We start from the raw sequence: 17,018 nt of genomic DNA, 5'->3' as shown, positions 1-17,018 counted from the left end.
TCATATTTCTTTCTTCTTTATTCATTTTTGTTTTGTAAAAAAAATGAAATGAAATGATTAAGTTATACGTAACACGGTTATGCCGGCTAGGGTATAGGAGTTGAGTTGATTTTGGGTTTAACGTCCCTTTCAGCAGCGAGGCTATAATGAGAAGGGACCTACTGATTAACGTGGAATCCGAACATAAGGATCCGCCGCGAATCGAACCCGGCTCTCCCACGTCAAAGGCGCGTACGCTAACCGCTTAACCATGGAGGAACTCGCTAGGCTAAGAAAGATGGTGATGATGAAAAATGAAGGAAATGGTAGAATGAAGAAAGTGAAAGGAGAACAGGAGAACCCGGGAAAACCCATGCACACGGTGTTTATCCACAACAAGGTTCACTTGACGCGAGCTGGGATGGAACAAAGGACCCCATGCACCAGAGATGAACGCTCTTCCACTGAGCCATCTCGGCCTCTTTTTTTGTTTTGTTTGAATTTCCAGTGGAACTATTATTTTCCTGTTGTTTTTCGAATAATGTTCAATCTAAGAGATCAGCAAGAGCAGACTTTAAGGACCACTAGTGATCCACAGACAACAGCTTGAGAAACACTGTTCTAAGATTTTTTAAAAAAAGTATACCGTATTATGAAACGAACAATTTAAGTTCTTCACATTATTTACAACATACATTGAAAACCTTGCAACCTTTTTCGAGAGATATTATTCGAGAAAATCGAAAATCTGAGTACAACAGGAGAAACTCAGTCTCCTCCATTGTAATTTCACCTGGATAATATATATAAATTCCTCCATCTGAGTGAACGTAGCACAAAGGGAATACAGGGGAAAAAAGGGGCCTCGTTACCATAGCAACCAATCATTAGTGTCAACCACAAGGGGTCAGTTTTCCTCCCTTCCTTCGTGGCCGAACATCGGAATGAATTGCGTTAGTTGCAATGTAATGATACTCGCAGAAGCCAAGAACATGTGAGAGGAAGGGGAGAATTATGCTCAGAGATCAAATGGAAAAAAAAAAAAGAGAGAAAGAGATTCTCGTCTTCTCACAGAGCAGCTATGCCCACTGCTTCCCTCCAGCATTACTTATGGCTAAATTAGGATAAATTATAGGATACTATGGTGAAAGCTTTCCACAGTGGTTACCACCAGCTCCATAGGAAGCTGAAGAGGTTACTATCCTGTGAACAACTCTAAAATAATTCAAGTCTTTTGTACGTGTAAAATTCTCGGCCTTTTTAACTTATGTTTAAGGAATTTAGAACCAAAAAACTCTTTATATTATATCTACCCTGTCCATGTGCCGTTCGGGAAAGAGTTCATCTGTTTCGGCCAGGACAAAGAAAGTCAAATGTTAGAATCTAGCTCGTTGATGGAAGTGATCCATATATTCGATCCCAAAATATGGACAATCAAAAATCGATCCCCCTCTATGTATTCCTATGGGAGTAAGCAGGGGTGCCCACAAGGGGGGGGGCTATGACGCAAACTGCGTCATTGAAATATTTTGGGGGGGGGTTAAAAATCTATGTAAATATGTTTGAGATGGTGTAAAAATTAATCATAAAGATTTTTTTTTATGGAAGAACACCTACGGATAGGCAATTAAGGGGGGGTGCGTCATAGATATGAGGGGGGGGGCACCACTGGAGTAAGTACTGTTAAAATTATTCGACCTGTCGAGAGCTCATGTGGTTCGGATCCCACGTTACACTGTAGTTTCATTTCTCATATAGCCTCGCTGCTGAATGGGTCGCTGAACTGAAATCACAATCACAAAATTATTCGAATATTCGTTATATTCGAATATTCAATATTTTAACAATTATTCGAATTTTAACCACCCCGGCCAACTAAGTTTGTGGTGCACAATATCATGTCCATGGGTTTTCTCGGGGTGCTCCTTCCTCCCACAATCGCATTCCACGGATTATTCCATCTTCATTCACTTGCCTTAATTATCCTGTACCTGATCCTAAAGAGCATAAGCGTGCGATGAATGCTCACGATACAAAATACTTATTTCTCTGTAGAATACAATGCTAAATTGAAACTGTTTCCCTTTTATTCATATGGGAGTAATTATGGATATCATTCTTGCTTGATAGACAACCCACAGTACTGTTAAGATTAGCAGATTAGTATAATGCTCAGGATACAAAATGTTAATCTCTTCGTGAAAAAATGAAACTAAAGAACTTTCTACTCCCCACAGATATAAGGACTTATTTACATATTTTATATTTTCAAATATACATTTATCTTACCGTGAAATGGAGGATGAGCGGGAAATGCAAAAATTCAATTTTTATTATAAATTACTGCACTGTTACATTGCTACTTTTTTAAGCCCTAAGTTCACTCCCAGCCGCTGGATGTTCGTGCTGTGTTGCGTAAGATGTATACACACTCCTAATTCAAGTGGTTTACCAACTTACAGAGCTATGCCAACACTAAGAATTCTAATCCCGCCAGAAATCGACCACATGACCACGTTGTAACCATTCGGTTCGATAAAGGCTACTTTATCATTTCTCACCGTTCCCATAGCATATCTATGGATCAGTTGTAAAATTATTCACATGCAACTGTATAGTGTTGTTTCAAATCTATACGCATATTTACGTTGAACAAACGTGTCACACTAATAATAAAAAGCACATGTCCAAGACAATATTTTACTCACCCGCAGCACAAAGTAGAAAACAACTCATTCGCACTTACCTAAAATGAAACAAAAAAATATTATTAGTAAAAATAATAACTGGTAATTACTATTTATTAAAATAATAATTTTACAAAGATGTGGGCATTTTACACTGGACCCCTGGTCACTTAAGGGTCTTCACTACAGCGAAATTAAACTACCGCTAATTTTAGTTTTTTTTCTGTAATATCTTCAAAACAAATACAAATATTCGAAAAGGAGAAACGTAGTTAACTAGATAATACGATTTTGCATGTGATACCGTTATCACAACCCATCTATCTGTTTTCAATTTGCAACTGTAGATAGATGTAGCATTTTTTGCGGGTTCTGTAAATAGTTGCATACCAAAAGCAGATAGGTGAATTGCGGTAAAGGTATCACATGTAAAATCGTATTACCTACTTCACTACGTTTCTGCTTTTCCAATATTTTTTATTTGTTTTGGAGATATTACGGGAAAAACTAAAATTAGCGGTAGTTTAATTTCGCTGTAGTGAAGACCCTTAACAGTATTAAACTTAAACCTTAGATCTTAACTTCAGTTTTGATACCAAAGGATTTGAAATGCACTGCAGATTGACTTCTACGGTGGGAGGAGTGAAAATACCAATTCAATCAGTAATAAGCACTAAATACTGCAAAGATTTATCACAAAAGTAAAGAACCTCCAAACCCATCAAATTACTGAGCATCTCAAAGCCAAGACCAATCTTTGCAATCGATAGTCCACGCAACAAATTTAAGGAGTGCTCGGATTTCTTTTAGGTATCAGAATTTATAAAAGATATAAATACACGTAATACCGTGGACGCCTTGATTGCACATACTGTATGTCATATGGTTATAACATAAAGGTTTGTAGTTTCATTCCTGTTATGTTGTCTCAACTCTTGCCCCGTAAACAAACCCATGCATAGCAGAGAGATCTGATCAGCAAATACACAATCTTGGATTTCAGTCCAATGATGTAAATGTGTAAGGAAGTATTCTCTTTGAAATAAATGTGGATTTTAATGGTTTAATTTTGCTGATTTTTCCTTGATTTGTGGAAAGTGATTTCTGTAATATATGATTTGGCATTTAAATGTCAAAATTCAATTTTAGTACAATTAAATTTATTATACTTCATTTTTAGCAAGTAAAGATTTAAAAACAATTAAAAAATCCTCATTCGTTTCAAGGAAAATTAAAATCTTTCTCATACAGTAGGAAGACGAAAATCCGAACTAATTGGGACCACAGGTAGTTCAGATTTTCAAATTGTTCGAGTTTTCGAAAATGACCAAGAAAATGCCATTTAGGCCTAAATATACTGTACGGTATGCTCTTTTATCGGTACAGTGTTTTATACAGTACATACAGTAATTAGAATACTGTACATAAGGCTACTTTTATTTGTTTCTGAAGAACCAGCTCGTACACTAAATTACACTCTTCTTGTAACTCACACTTAAAACTTAACTTGTATAGGCCTAAGGGAAAATAAAAATAACAATATGTGTAACAAACAGTTACATATGAATGAGCTTTTGTAAAAACACTGACTTCACACAACGCCGACGGACAACCCTAATGTTTGTTTATCGCTAGCGCTAAGATAAAATGTAAAAAGCTTCTGGGGACCGCGTTCGGAGGCTAACATAAACGTGTCCATCTTCTTACATTATTCAAACTTTCATGTTCTTGTCAGAGGCGCATTCAAGTGGAGGGTCCACAGGGTCCCTCCCATCCCAAAAAAAGTTCACAACTCCATATACATTTGTACACTTTCTTAAAACTTTGGACCCCTCCCAAAAAAAAAAAAATCTGGGTGCGACCTTGGTCCTTGCTAAGGTTATATTTGGAACATAAACAGATAGTCGGTAAGTCATGAATACGTCCATCGGATGACCAAACAAAAGAAATCCATTCAACATATATAAGGTTGTCCAATGTCTTGTAACCTTCTGTATTAGTGCTAGAAATGTACGAATACTCAACCCACTATACTATTACCTGTTATGGAATACCTGAATGAAGTATACAAGACCGTCATTTCAGACTTCGTTTGAGGGGGGGGGGGACTCAACAGACATAAGATTTTCACGTTTTGTACTAGTATATTAGTAGACAATCGATTAAAGTATATGTATTTCTCAAACTCTTGGGGGGGGGGAACAATTGCCCCAACCTGCCCCCTCCTGAATGATGCCCCTGGAAGTGTATATAGTTAGATTAGGCGAGGATCATAACTTCAGCGCCTCTCGATTGACTTCATGTCTTGAGACAACTTTCTGAGAAGTAATATAACGGAACACGTTTTCCAAAAGCGATATCAGACAATCTAACAGTTGAAGAACCCTTTTAAGGCAGTCTTTGAGTAGAATCACCATAGAAACACTTCGCAAATTATCACACAGGACCATTTTCTGTCAAGTAAATGATGACTGTTCATATAGACCTTTTGGACGTTTCATAGTGATCAATTATATCCGATAGATGTAACTGAAAATATTCTATTGTTCTTACACCTTGTCGTAGGGGGTGACAAGGCATTTGAACCACCCAGTATATCTATTCATCTTTCAGTTGTTGTTACAGCAATATATCAAAGGATGAGTTGAAGACAAGACACAAAATAAACATGACTACACTGTGACTGGAAAATTCAAATTATTTAATATCGTTGGCCGAAGAGGACATTTAGGCGCTCACCTTCTTAATATTAGATTTTTTTTTGCTGTAATTTTATTTCTTTTCCATATTTGTACCATTAATCACCTTATACGCTTTATAAGCCACAATGAAAGCGTGCTCAATACTGTCATAAATCAAAGGATACTTTTAATCTGTTACTCGTACATTCAACTTAGATGAAACAAAATGCAAGGATAAATTATTACTGAGTTATTTTATTTTTAAAAGAAATAAGATTCGTTTCACAGTATGCATACTAAATTGTAACACCTATATATAATACTACACAAGATAAACAAAACACTAAAGGGCAATAAATGAAGTAATAAATTGAAGTGCTTGAAAACTATTTACAGAAAGTGGGTAATATAATAAAAAAACAATAGAGTACCCATCGAGGTTACTTTTGAGCAGTCAGGCGTAGCATCATGCTACAATACAATTCTCACGACAACTTCCGGCATTTTACAGCTAGACGTTTAGCACAATTACTCCCCCGAACAGAGCACGAAAACAAGAATGATATCCTACAAAAATTTACAATCAGATATCCAGAAAATAGAACTTAATTGTTAGGCACCATATTCAAAGGAACAAAAATATGAACATTCAGCATTTTTCTGTCAGTAGAACATGTTATTATGTCTACCTGTGCCATTTACATGTCAAAATATTGTCAGTCCCTATATATATAATTATTTGGAAAAAAAAGGAAGCATTTAAATATACGGAAAAGAAACTGAAAACGATACATTTTACGTACGTATATTACGTGTATCTATATATATATATATATATATATATATATATATATATATATATATATATATATATATATATATATATATATATATATATATATATATATATATATACAGTATTTATTGAGGTCGTTAACCTTCTACTACATTCTACTCTAGTGGTAGATGGTTAAAGGCGCAACACCCAAATTTCCTATTTCAAAAATAATGACACATTACACTAGTAAGAAAAATAGTAGTTTCGTCAATAATGAAGTTTTACTATCGTTAAACAAACATCAGACCCAAAACTACTATTACCAGCTTTAATTTTATGCATATGAATATAAATAAAAAATGGTAATAGATCTAGCGACAGAAAAAATCCAGGCTGAAAATAATTAAGACAGCCACCCCAGGTAAGGGCACCGATTTCTATGTAAATTTGGGGAAGGGGGCATTCAGATGCAGAAGGTATATATATATATATATATATATGAGGATTTTAAGACAAATTACATTCAAATTATTCCAAATATTGTATATGCACAAATACAATAGGGGCCCACATGAGCTTTGGGGGGCCCGGGTCCCCTTGGCTCCCGGCACCCTTGACCCCAGCTGAAAATATATTTTAGTTTAACGTCCCACGTTATGCCTTTTAGGACAAGGGGGCGAGGATTACAGAAAGTGAATGATGATGGAAAAACTGGTAGGATGATAATGTGGGAGGAAATGGAATAGCCCGAGAAAACCCACGGACACGGTGTTGCCCACCAATAGCTTATTTGGCCGGGAATCGAACCAAGAGCCCCACGTACCAGAGGTAAGCGCTCTACTACTGAGCCACCGTCTCCCCTCAGACTGAAAATAAGTCTTATAAGTAGTGAATGATGATGGAACTAATTTTTGTTTTCTAAATTTAGAATCCAATATACAAAAATACAGGTGGTATTTTAATAAGAAACTCGCAAAAAATCAATGAAACTAAAATTTCAGTTTTTTTTTCACACACCGGCTTATAATGAAAGAAAACGCCATCCAAAAAAGCATCCTTTTTTCATCTCCAATTACCATTTAGTACAACCTTTCTAGCTTAATCAAAGAAAATAATTATCCACCTTGCTCATTTATGAGTATAACAGTGTTTTGACTGTTTAGTTTCTGAGATAACACTGAAATTTCCTTTATACTTCTGTATCCCATGATTTTTAATGCCGTTCAACGTGGGTTCCAGACTGAAATATGTTGAGAAACATGAGTTTAAAGAGTAAGCCCATGTTTTAGTAGACGATCCCTGTCCTAAATATAGCTCTTACGTATTATTGAGAACCAACATCTGAAGAAGCAGAAAGAGACCGTAGCAATTACTGAAGTCTTCCAATGTCGTTCCTCCCTGACCCCATTCGAATTGTAAAGAAATCCTATAGCCTAACATCACTCCTCTTGTGGAGCTTCTCCCCAACGCAAAGATGGAGAGACAATACAATCAGCCCAGGTCAGGGAGAAAATGTTCACCAACTTTCACAATCATGTAAGGGGAAGAAGAAATCTTCAGTTTCCTAGATCTCAAGAAGCAATATTGCCAACTGACATTTTCTATAATAGGGCCAACAAAAATCTCCCGTGACTCTCTTCAGACTCTCTTCAATTGTTCTATAAAACATTAGCGTTTAAAAAAATCCCAATGTCTTTTATTTTCACCTCATATGAGTATGTTCCAATAGGACTCCCGATCATCACCAGGGGTAAAAGTGGATCTGAAAAGGTGGGGGGACGGTAGGTAGCGGCATGACGCCACGCCGTTCCCGCTGCTTATCTTTGCCCATTGTAATTTTTTAGAACTGGGGAGACGCCATACATATTTTTTCGAGGTGGGAGGACGCCATCCCTCCGCGTTCCCCCTCACTTTTACCCCGCTTATCATAACATTTTCCAATATGTCTTGATTCGATTCGACACGTTAATGCCTTCATTTTCACCATTTTTGTTATATAACACTCTTGATCCATGAGATTTCCCCCCGAGATTTGCGGGGAACTCTTAGCGTGCAAATTTGATTGTTTTGTTATGTAGTCTGCAGGCACACGTCTGGTTTAGTTAGTAATATCTCTGTTTGCAATTTCTTCGGAAAATTCCATGCTGGCTTTGACACTTCTTAAGGGTCTTCACTACAGCGAAATTAAACTACTGCTAATTTTAGAGTTTTTCTGTAATATCTTCAAAACAAATACAAATATTCGAAAACCAGAAACGTAGTGAACTAGACAATACGATTTTACATGTGAAACCGTTATCACAACTCATCTATCTTCTTACGATTTGCAACTGTAGCTAGTTTTAGTATTTTTTGCTGGTTCTGTAAATGCGGCATACCAAAAGCAGATGGGTGAATTGTGGTAAAGGTAGTATCACATGCAAAATTGAATTGTCTAGTTCACTACGTTTCTGCTTTTCGAATATGTTTATTTGTTTTGAAGGTATTACAGAAAAACTCTAAAATCAGCGGTAGTTTAATTTCGCTGTAGTGAAGACCCTTAAATTCTAAAAATACTTAAACAAACGGAGGAGCTTCATAATTCAGAGCAAGCAATTCTGATCTCATAAATAATAATTCTATAACCTTTCGATTTCCATCGTGTTATCACTTGTGGGATTTGAAATTCATTACAGTACAGTGTTGAGAACTTTGAACTGTTCAGAAAACGATTAACAGCGCGCAAAATCATGTTCTGCCCACAAGAACTGTTCACTGCTTTGGATTTCTTTAGAACGGAAACTACGTGATTTTATAACTTCCTGTAATGAATAACTGCTCGCCGCCAAAAATGGATTCTCATTAAAAGAAAAGGTCCGTGACGGCCGAGCCTTACTGTTTTCTCGTGACCTGGGTTTCGATTAGCAAAAAGGTGAATGCCACCGACCGCCATGAACTTTTCTTCCTCCCCAACCTGAAGATGCATTGCTTGTCCATGTCTGATTATTACCTCGCACTTGAAAAGGTACGTGTCACGTCGTAATGGATCCTACCCATGAAATCATCCGTATTTCATTCACAGCATTCGCTTTATTCTCAGCCGTAAAGTTTAAAAAGGGATTTCTATGTTGGTCATGCATCAGCAGTCTCAGATCCTCCGTTTATTTATTTACTGGACGCCACAAACAAAGACGCAATAAACTCTCACGACAAACTGTACAATTTCAATTTCTTAGATGTATCATACAGTATTACTACATACGTATTATCAACTTCAATATTCCCCGTGTACATTACAAAGACTTACAGACAAGTAAGACTGGGACTGGCCGGGCCCATTTCCATTAAAAGCTACCTTTGATCTGTAGAACTGAGGTTCTTCTACCGAAGTGCCTCTTATCATTCAACCAAAAAAATATGGCGTACTTTTTGTTAAAAGAAAAAAGTAGAAAGAAAGGGAAAAGTTTAAACTTATTATTATTATTATTATTATTATTATTATTATTATTATTATTATTATTATTATTATTTTTATTTTTATTATTATTATTATTATTATTATTATTATTATTATTATTATTATTATTTCCTGTCAGCAGAATTAATATTTCTGTGAAGATACGTGCATGCATCAAAATACCGATACCAATATCTCATTGTTTTTTCGAGGATTTTCCTGGAAATGGCCGACTATTCTGGGTAATTTCAATATTTAAGGCTGGATGCCACTGTGGACTTGATTTTCTGTTTTAATTTAACCAGAAAAGCCTGCATATTTTTTTGTACATATTTCTGTTTCATGACTATAGATGATCTCAGTTGTGATAAATTTAGCTTCATTTCAGAAAATGAAATATTAAAAAAAAAGTTTAACGTCCTACGCTTATGCCGTTTCTGGCTAAAGGAGACGGATGATTAATGAAACTGAACGACTGCGAAATTATTTTACCACCCACAGAGAATCGAACCCGGAATCACGTGCACTGAAGCCGAACGTGCTAGTCAGTAGACCAGCGGTGAAGACGTGCTTCAAATCACATGACAGACACACGCATCTATAGTATTGAAGAAAAAAATGAAATGAAATCTTTAAGTTTAACGTCCCACGGTTATGCCGGTTAGGCTAAAGGAGACGGTGATAATGAGTGAAATGGTGGAATGAAGAAAGTGGGAGGAAACGGGAGAACTCTGAGAAAACCCACGAGCACGGTGTTTGTCCACCACAAAGTACACACGGCGCGAGCTGGGATCGAACCACGGACCCCAAGCACCGGAGGTGAACGCTCTACCACTGAGCCACCGCGCCCCCCTGAAATATATTGGATCTTTTTATCTTTAAAAGATGGTGCCATGTACTCGACACTGTTAAGGTCTTACACTTAATTAGTTTCAAGATGAAAACTGCATACTTGCTCACGTAATTTTCTTTCAATGAAAAGACATTTCTTCGGAAAACCAATTCATTTGACTGTTGGTCAAGGATAAGCGACTGAACTATTTTACACAAATATTTCTTTATGCTCTGTGCAAGCAACTATTAACAAACTCTTCTCCGAACGTGGGAGAACGATATATAGGTTAACCCATTGGGGCCAAGAGCAATTCCTTGAGAAATGAGCAAAAGAAAACTATACGTTAAGACCTTCTTATGTCACGCAACATTCCCAAGATTTATCTACCTGAAAAAGGGTTTAATTTCCTGCTATATATATTGCAAACGAAGCTTTATTAAAGGTAAAACAGGCAATTTGGAATTAGTAATTGTTATTTAACAAATATATATCCCGTGATCTCTGGCATTAACAAAGAAATCACATGAAAGATAACGCTTTCATGATACTATTAATCACGGATTATTTTTTGCACATTTCAAGAAGATAAACTGTAATCTCTATTAGGAATATGCCGCTTATCTTTTAGATATGATGATGTACGAAAGTTAAACCTTGTGTGGTACTTTCGAGGCATAGAAATTCATTATATCTATAAATCCTCTCTCAAAGGTACCGTTTATTCCTTAAGCTCAAAGAATAACATTCAGTAACGATATCTATTATATTCCCGAAAGAATTTTGAAATGAAAATGAAATGAAATCTTTAAGTTTTACATCCCACGATTATGCCGGTTAGGCTAAAGAAGACGATGATGATGAGAGATGAGGGAAATGGTGGAATGAAGAAAGTGGGAGGAAACGGGAGAACCCCGAGAAAACCCACGAGCACGGTGTTTGTCCAGCACAAAGTCCACACGACGCAAGCTGGGATCGAACCAGGGACTCCAAGCACCGGAGGTAAACGCTCTACCACTGAGCCACCTCCGAAAGAATTTTCTCTCAAACAATTCCCCACACTTGAAGCTAAGCCCAAATGCATCCATAGATAAACTGTCATCAGCCGATAGATAAATGCATTTTATTCAATACTTTCCACTTCTATCCAACGGGGAAAAGCTTTTTCGTGTTGCCATTACTTGAAATCTTTTGGTTCTACGTCCCACGATTATGCCGTATAGGCTAGAGATGATGATGATGATGAGAATGAATGAATTGGTGGAATACACAAAATGGGAAAACTTCGAGCAAACCCACTCATACGGTGCTTGTCCACCATAAGACCTACTTGGCGAGAGCTAGGATCGAGCCAAGGACACTGTTGCCATCCCCATAGCACAGGTTACGAAGGACCCCTTACCACTGTAATGTGTTCAATGCTCTCCCAGCCGGGACCACAAACGCCACAGGCATGTGGTCATGTTACCTCCGTATTACCCCAAAACAACCCATCATGTTACTCAAAAAATAAAACATGTTACCCCCGTACGCATGAAGATGGCGTGCCTCGACGAGCTCACTATCCGGGGAAGGGGGGAAAGGACGGAAATGGCCTGCGACCTATATATTAGACACAAATAAACTATTTGCTGAGCAAAACAATATATTCACATAAAAAACCACATATGTGTTACAGTTTCGTCAACTAACACTTTGGCTTCATCAGACACTATCTATAAACACGTAAACTATAAACTGTAACATGTATGTAGTTTTTTTATGTGAATATATTGTTTTGCTCAGCAAATAGTTTGTTTGTGTTTAAGTATATACAAAGCAAAGCTTCTACTTATGGAAAATATTACTACAGTAGAGCGTCGATTATCCGAACGTCGGTCAACCGAACGACCGCTTAACCGAACTGTGTACCCGCTCGCACCTGTTACTCTCCCACCCTACCGTCCATCATCCCCCTCACTCCCAAACCAAGTTTCCCACAGTAGTCGCCGCACTGAGCCACCGCTGGCGGAACAATGCTTCTAATGGGGCCTTCATAAGGCGCTGCTGACCGGCCAAGCCGCCAGTCGCTATGTTTGAACAATCAGCACACTTCTGTCGGTTTGGCACTGGCTGTAGAAGTAGTGGCAGTATCAAAGCTGTTCACAGCAACAGCTGCGCCAGCTTAGAGTTGAGGCGTGCCGCTCCGCGCATGGCAAATAAACATGTACAGTCCGATTATCCGAACAAACCAGTTTTCCGAACACCCATGTCCCCCAATTACTTCGGATAATCGACGCTCTACTGTATATATTTGGTACCATCCTGGGATCCATCTTGTGTGAATGAAGAAAACAAGGGACGTCAGCCTGTTTACGACCCACCCTGTATTTGGTTTCTACTTATATCACTGTGTGTGTGTGTGACGTCAGCTCCTCCGTCCACATTCTTCTGTCAGAGTACTATTCTTTACAATTAGACAGAACGAAGTACTCTTTTTATGAGTGAAACGTATGGAGTTGAGACTACAAACTCCAACAATGAAAGACTGTGATAGTTGGCAACGTAACAACGAAAACTTGTTTATTCGAAACCCTTGGCCTATCATCGCCAACAAGCAATTCACACCAACCACTGAATATCAATAAGGCACTGGAGGGCAGGGCAGCATCTAACCCTTGTCTGAACATGTGGAAGTGAATCTGTTGCTGGGGGCGGGAGAATTAACTTCCACACACAATATTCCACCCGCATTTCCCTCCCTCTAACAACACTTATCATGCATAGGCAACATAAGAGCAGGGGAAGGGGAGATGGGAAACGGCTCTAAGAAAATCTGCGATTTTAGCATCAAGGAGAAAAAGTCCATTAATGCTGTAGGCTGGTTAGGGATGCAACAAATCCCTTTCAGATTAATTGGCTTGAATGTCACCAACCCGTACGTCATCATGTATTAAATACTTACTAAGAATGGGGGAGGAATAGAGATGTTATTCATCTGACGTTCAGCAACAGTGCTAAAAAAAAAAATCGAAGACTATAATACTAAATACTAGCATGGGAACAGAGAATTAAACTAATAGGCGAAGGGTGAAGACGATAAAATGAATCGAAGTTTTCTCTCTCTACGGATGGAGAAAAATTAAGTTTCGCTTGGTGTTTTAGCTCTAACAGCTTCGAGATTACATGTGTTGAAAACTGAAACCAAAAGCTATTATTTAATCAAGAGACTGTTTCTTAAAACAGTCTGTCCGTTTTAAATGAACTTCTCCCATCAAAGACAATTCGATAATAGTGCCGCTTCGTTTTAATATTCGAACCATTATTCAAGTAAATAGATTTATCAAAGTTTAAAAGCAGTAGTTTAGAAAATAGTTAAATAACTAACCAGATTCCCCTGTCCCATTACGGCCAGAGAGGCGAGGCGATAACATTATCACGATTATCATTACAAAATGAGTCAGTGTTGAAAACGGACCGACTATATCTACTAAGGTCGTGAAACATCACGATAGCTGCATTCATTTTGCTTCTTGAAATGCGAACTCCCATATTATTAAATAAATAAATAAATAAAGATCTTGCAAATAATACAACAGGAGTGCCCACTGGTGCTATTAAAAATTCAACACAGTAGAGTCCCTAAAACTCGGCACTCGATAATCCGGCAGTCCGGATAGCTCTGCCACAGCCTGGCACGGCGATAAAAGCCCGCGTGTAGACCCATTCAAGGTCATTAACAGGTCAAAACTGAGGTCTATCTTATCAGGTAAATCACTGTACAGCGTGAATTCATTAATTTTCAATTTCATGTATAGTAAAGCTCTATGCCTTCATAAACTACGCACTTTTCCTTTGTTTAGGGGTAATTCGGCAGTTTATTGTCAAGCAAACAATACATACAAGTACAGTACTGTATTTTCTAAGGAAAAACTTGTACTTACTTTTTCTTAACCGTATTCCCGATAACCCGTCATTTTCACAAACTCAGCCACCCTTCGGTCTACATTAGTCCGAGTTTTCGGGACTCTACTGTAATTCTATTAGCATAGGCCAACAAAACTTTTATATATATATATATCATTAGCTATTCAAATAACAGAATAATTATTCGAAAGTGAAGTGTACCTAGGTAGTTTCAAGAATAGCAAATAAATGCCCTAACATTTATTTCAATTCAAATAATTTTAACAGTATGAATACACAGGGACAGTTGCATATGCAAAGGAAGTTTGGGGTTTACACACCCCTAGAGAAAGAAATTTTGGAGAAATAAACATTTATTACGAGAGCCGTTCGGAAAGTAATCTCCGATTGGTTAAAAAAAAAAAAAAAAAGAAAGAAAGAAAGAAACGGCAAACTAAATAAGAAGAATTCATTATATACATATAAAAACTACTTCTTTGGTCTTATTTTTCAACATAGTTTCCATGAACATTCAAGTACTTATCATATCTTTGTACTAGCTTAGAAATTTCGTTAGCATAAAAAAAAAAGGCCTGTGCCTTGAGCCAGCCTGTGACGGCATCTTTGAGCTCCTCATCATCACCAAATCGCTCAGATCCAACCACTTCCTTATATGCATTGTGAAAGCTCTGAGATTGTGAAACGTTGATTTTCACCAACTTTTCCAACAATTTTCTGCACGATTTCATTGGTGACCACTGATGACCTGCCACTCCTCTCTTTGTCTTGAATGTTTGTTCGTTCATTTTTTTTTTAAAGAAACGAACCCATTCACGACCAACTCCTTCACTCATCATACTTGGTCCACACACGGCACAAAGTTCCCGATGAACATCTGCTGCCGAATTTTGTATTGCCGTAAGAAAACGTATAACAGGTCGCACTTCGCACTTGGCGGGGTTTTTTATTCCAGCATATATTTTGAGACGCTACAACAGTGGAACTAGTGAGCGGACAATCTTCACTCTACCACAGATGGGTGCAGACTGATCTACCGCGTACGTCTGTGCAAAGATGATAGCGCTGCACCTACTACTTCACTCATACTGACCAATCGGAGGTTACTTTCCGAACGCACCTCGTATATATTAAAAAATCACTTCTGTCGTGAAAGGATATGAAACTGAGTGTTTGAACCCCTCTTGATATTCTGCATATGCCACTGTCCAGGGAAGATGCTGGGGATTACTCCCACTCATACACAAAATTCCTCAATATTCAGTGGGAAAAAATGTTTCTTAGGAAATTTTAACTGTGTTACTTTCTAAGGAATAAAATGATGTTACTTTCTTAAAGGGTATTTAGCTACTGTTGGTACATAAAGTAATAATTATCTTAAACTATCCGGAATTGTACTATAAATCAAACTAATGGGTTGACTCTTATGTATAACCAGAATACAATAACCAGAACTCTTTATTCTACCTTTTAATCGTATCCTTGTTATTAAATCTTTTCCCATGAATCTCTTTTGAATCCAACTAATTCATATACTTATATAATCTTTTTACTCTATGTACTTACGACATATATATCTTCATACATCTTGTTTCTAGTTCTAGTTCTAGTTATCTCCCTTTCGGGAAATTTATAAAGAAAGTCCCAGCCTTATAGCCCAGTGGACTGCTTCACTAAATTTGTTTTAACTGTTTTTGAAAACGTAGGTTTGTATGAAATGGCGCGTTCCAACATGGACGAATTCGCCTGTTCTAAGTAAATTTGTTTTCACACTATTTGTAAAATTATTTGCGGGTTAGAGGCTCAGGACATATAAAAAGGATGTAATAATATATAAAAATTGTAAAGAAACTAAATTTGGTCAAAATTTAAAATTATGAACAAATTCACAATTGCACAATTGTAAGAGCATGACACTCCAGGTGTAAAGATGTCCGTCGCCATCTTGTTCCCCCATCTTGTTTCTTGCTAATCTTGTTTATCTTAACAACCTTTGACTATTTAACATTAACCTTAAGCACATCGGCATGTGCAAACTTTTGTGACATTTCCTGCCAACAAACTGATTTACAAAGTAATATTTATCTAAGTTTTAATGACGCTCTTGTAAAACATTCATCTGTGACATTTGTTTAAGATACTAAAATTCATGCTATAAATGATATGTTCTAAACATGTTTGAAAAGTGCAATAATTAATTATCCACAATGCAGATAGAGTATAATTATTTTTTTGACCTTGAACTTGACCTGGATAACCCTTCTTATAGTTGGGTATAGCTTTGCAATTAAAAGTTTTGTATTTTATTTTATTTTTTTTAAAAAAAGCCATAAAAGATCATTGAACTTCACGGGTGTTGAGAAATGAAATGAGAGCTGCTGAGTTTTTGGAACACATATGTGTTTGCGATCGTCGTAGGCGTTTTCCCACGGCGGGGGAGCTACAGCTTTATGGTGTGACGTGTATGTGTTCACATGACATGTGTCCTATTCCCAAACAATGGAACGAGAAGAAATATAGCATCTGTTGGAGATGGCTTGTACTTGGAAGAACCCTGCTGCTTCTACTCCCATTTCTCACTCTGGACGTACGCTTGCTTAATATGTTTTACAACACACGTTTCAGATACGGGTATCCACAAGCATTACTACGTCGAATGTTGAGTGCATTTTGAAATATTTTATTGTAGCGATACCCCGGATCATCTTCATCTTCATCTTAT

General features: G+C 37.3%; 1 protein-coding gene across 1 annotated transcript in view; it reads right to left on the bottom strand.

Annotated features, from left to right (window-relative positions):
- Positions 1–17,018, bottom strand: part of LOC145694394 (uncharacterized) — a 622,323-nt gene that overhangs the window by 201,870 nt on the left and 403,435 nt on the right. The gene's annotated exons all lie outside the window — the stretch shown is intronic.

This window comes from Thermobia domestica, chromosome 9 (assembly GCF_964235325.1).
Source record: "Thermobia domestica chromosome 9, izTheDome1.hap1.1, whole genome shotgun sequence".
NCBI classification, from domain to species: domain Eukaryota; kingdom Metazoa; phylum Arthropoda; class Insecta; order Zygentoma; family Lepismatidae; genus Thermobia; species Thermobia domestica.
This window is presented reverse-complemented; position numbering and strand designations above follow the sequence as displayed.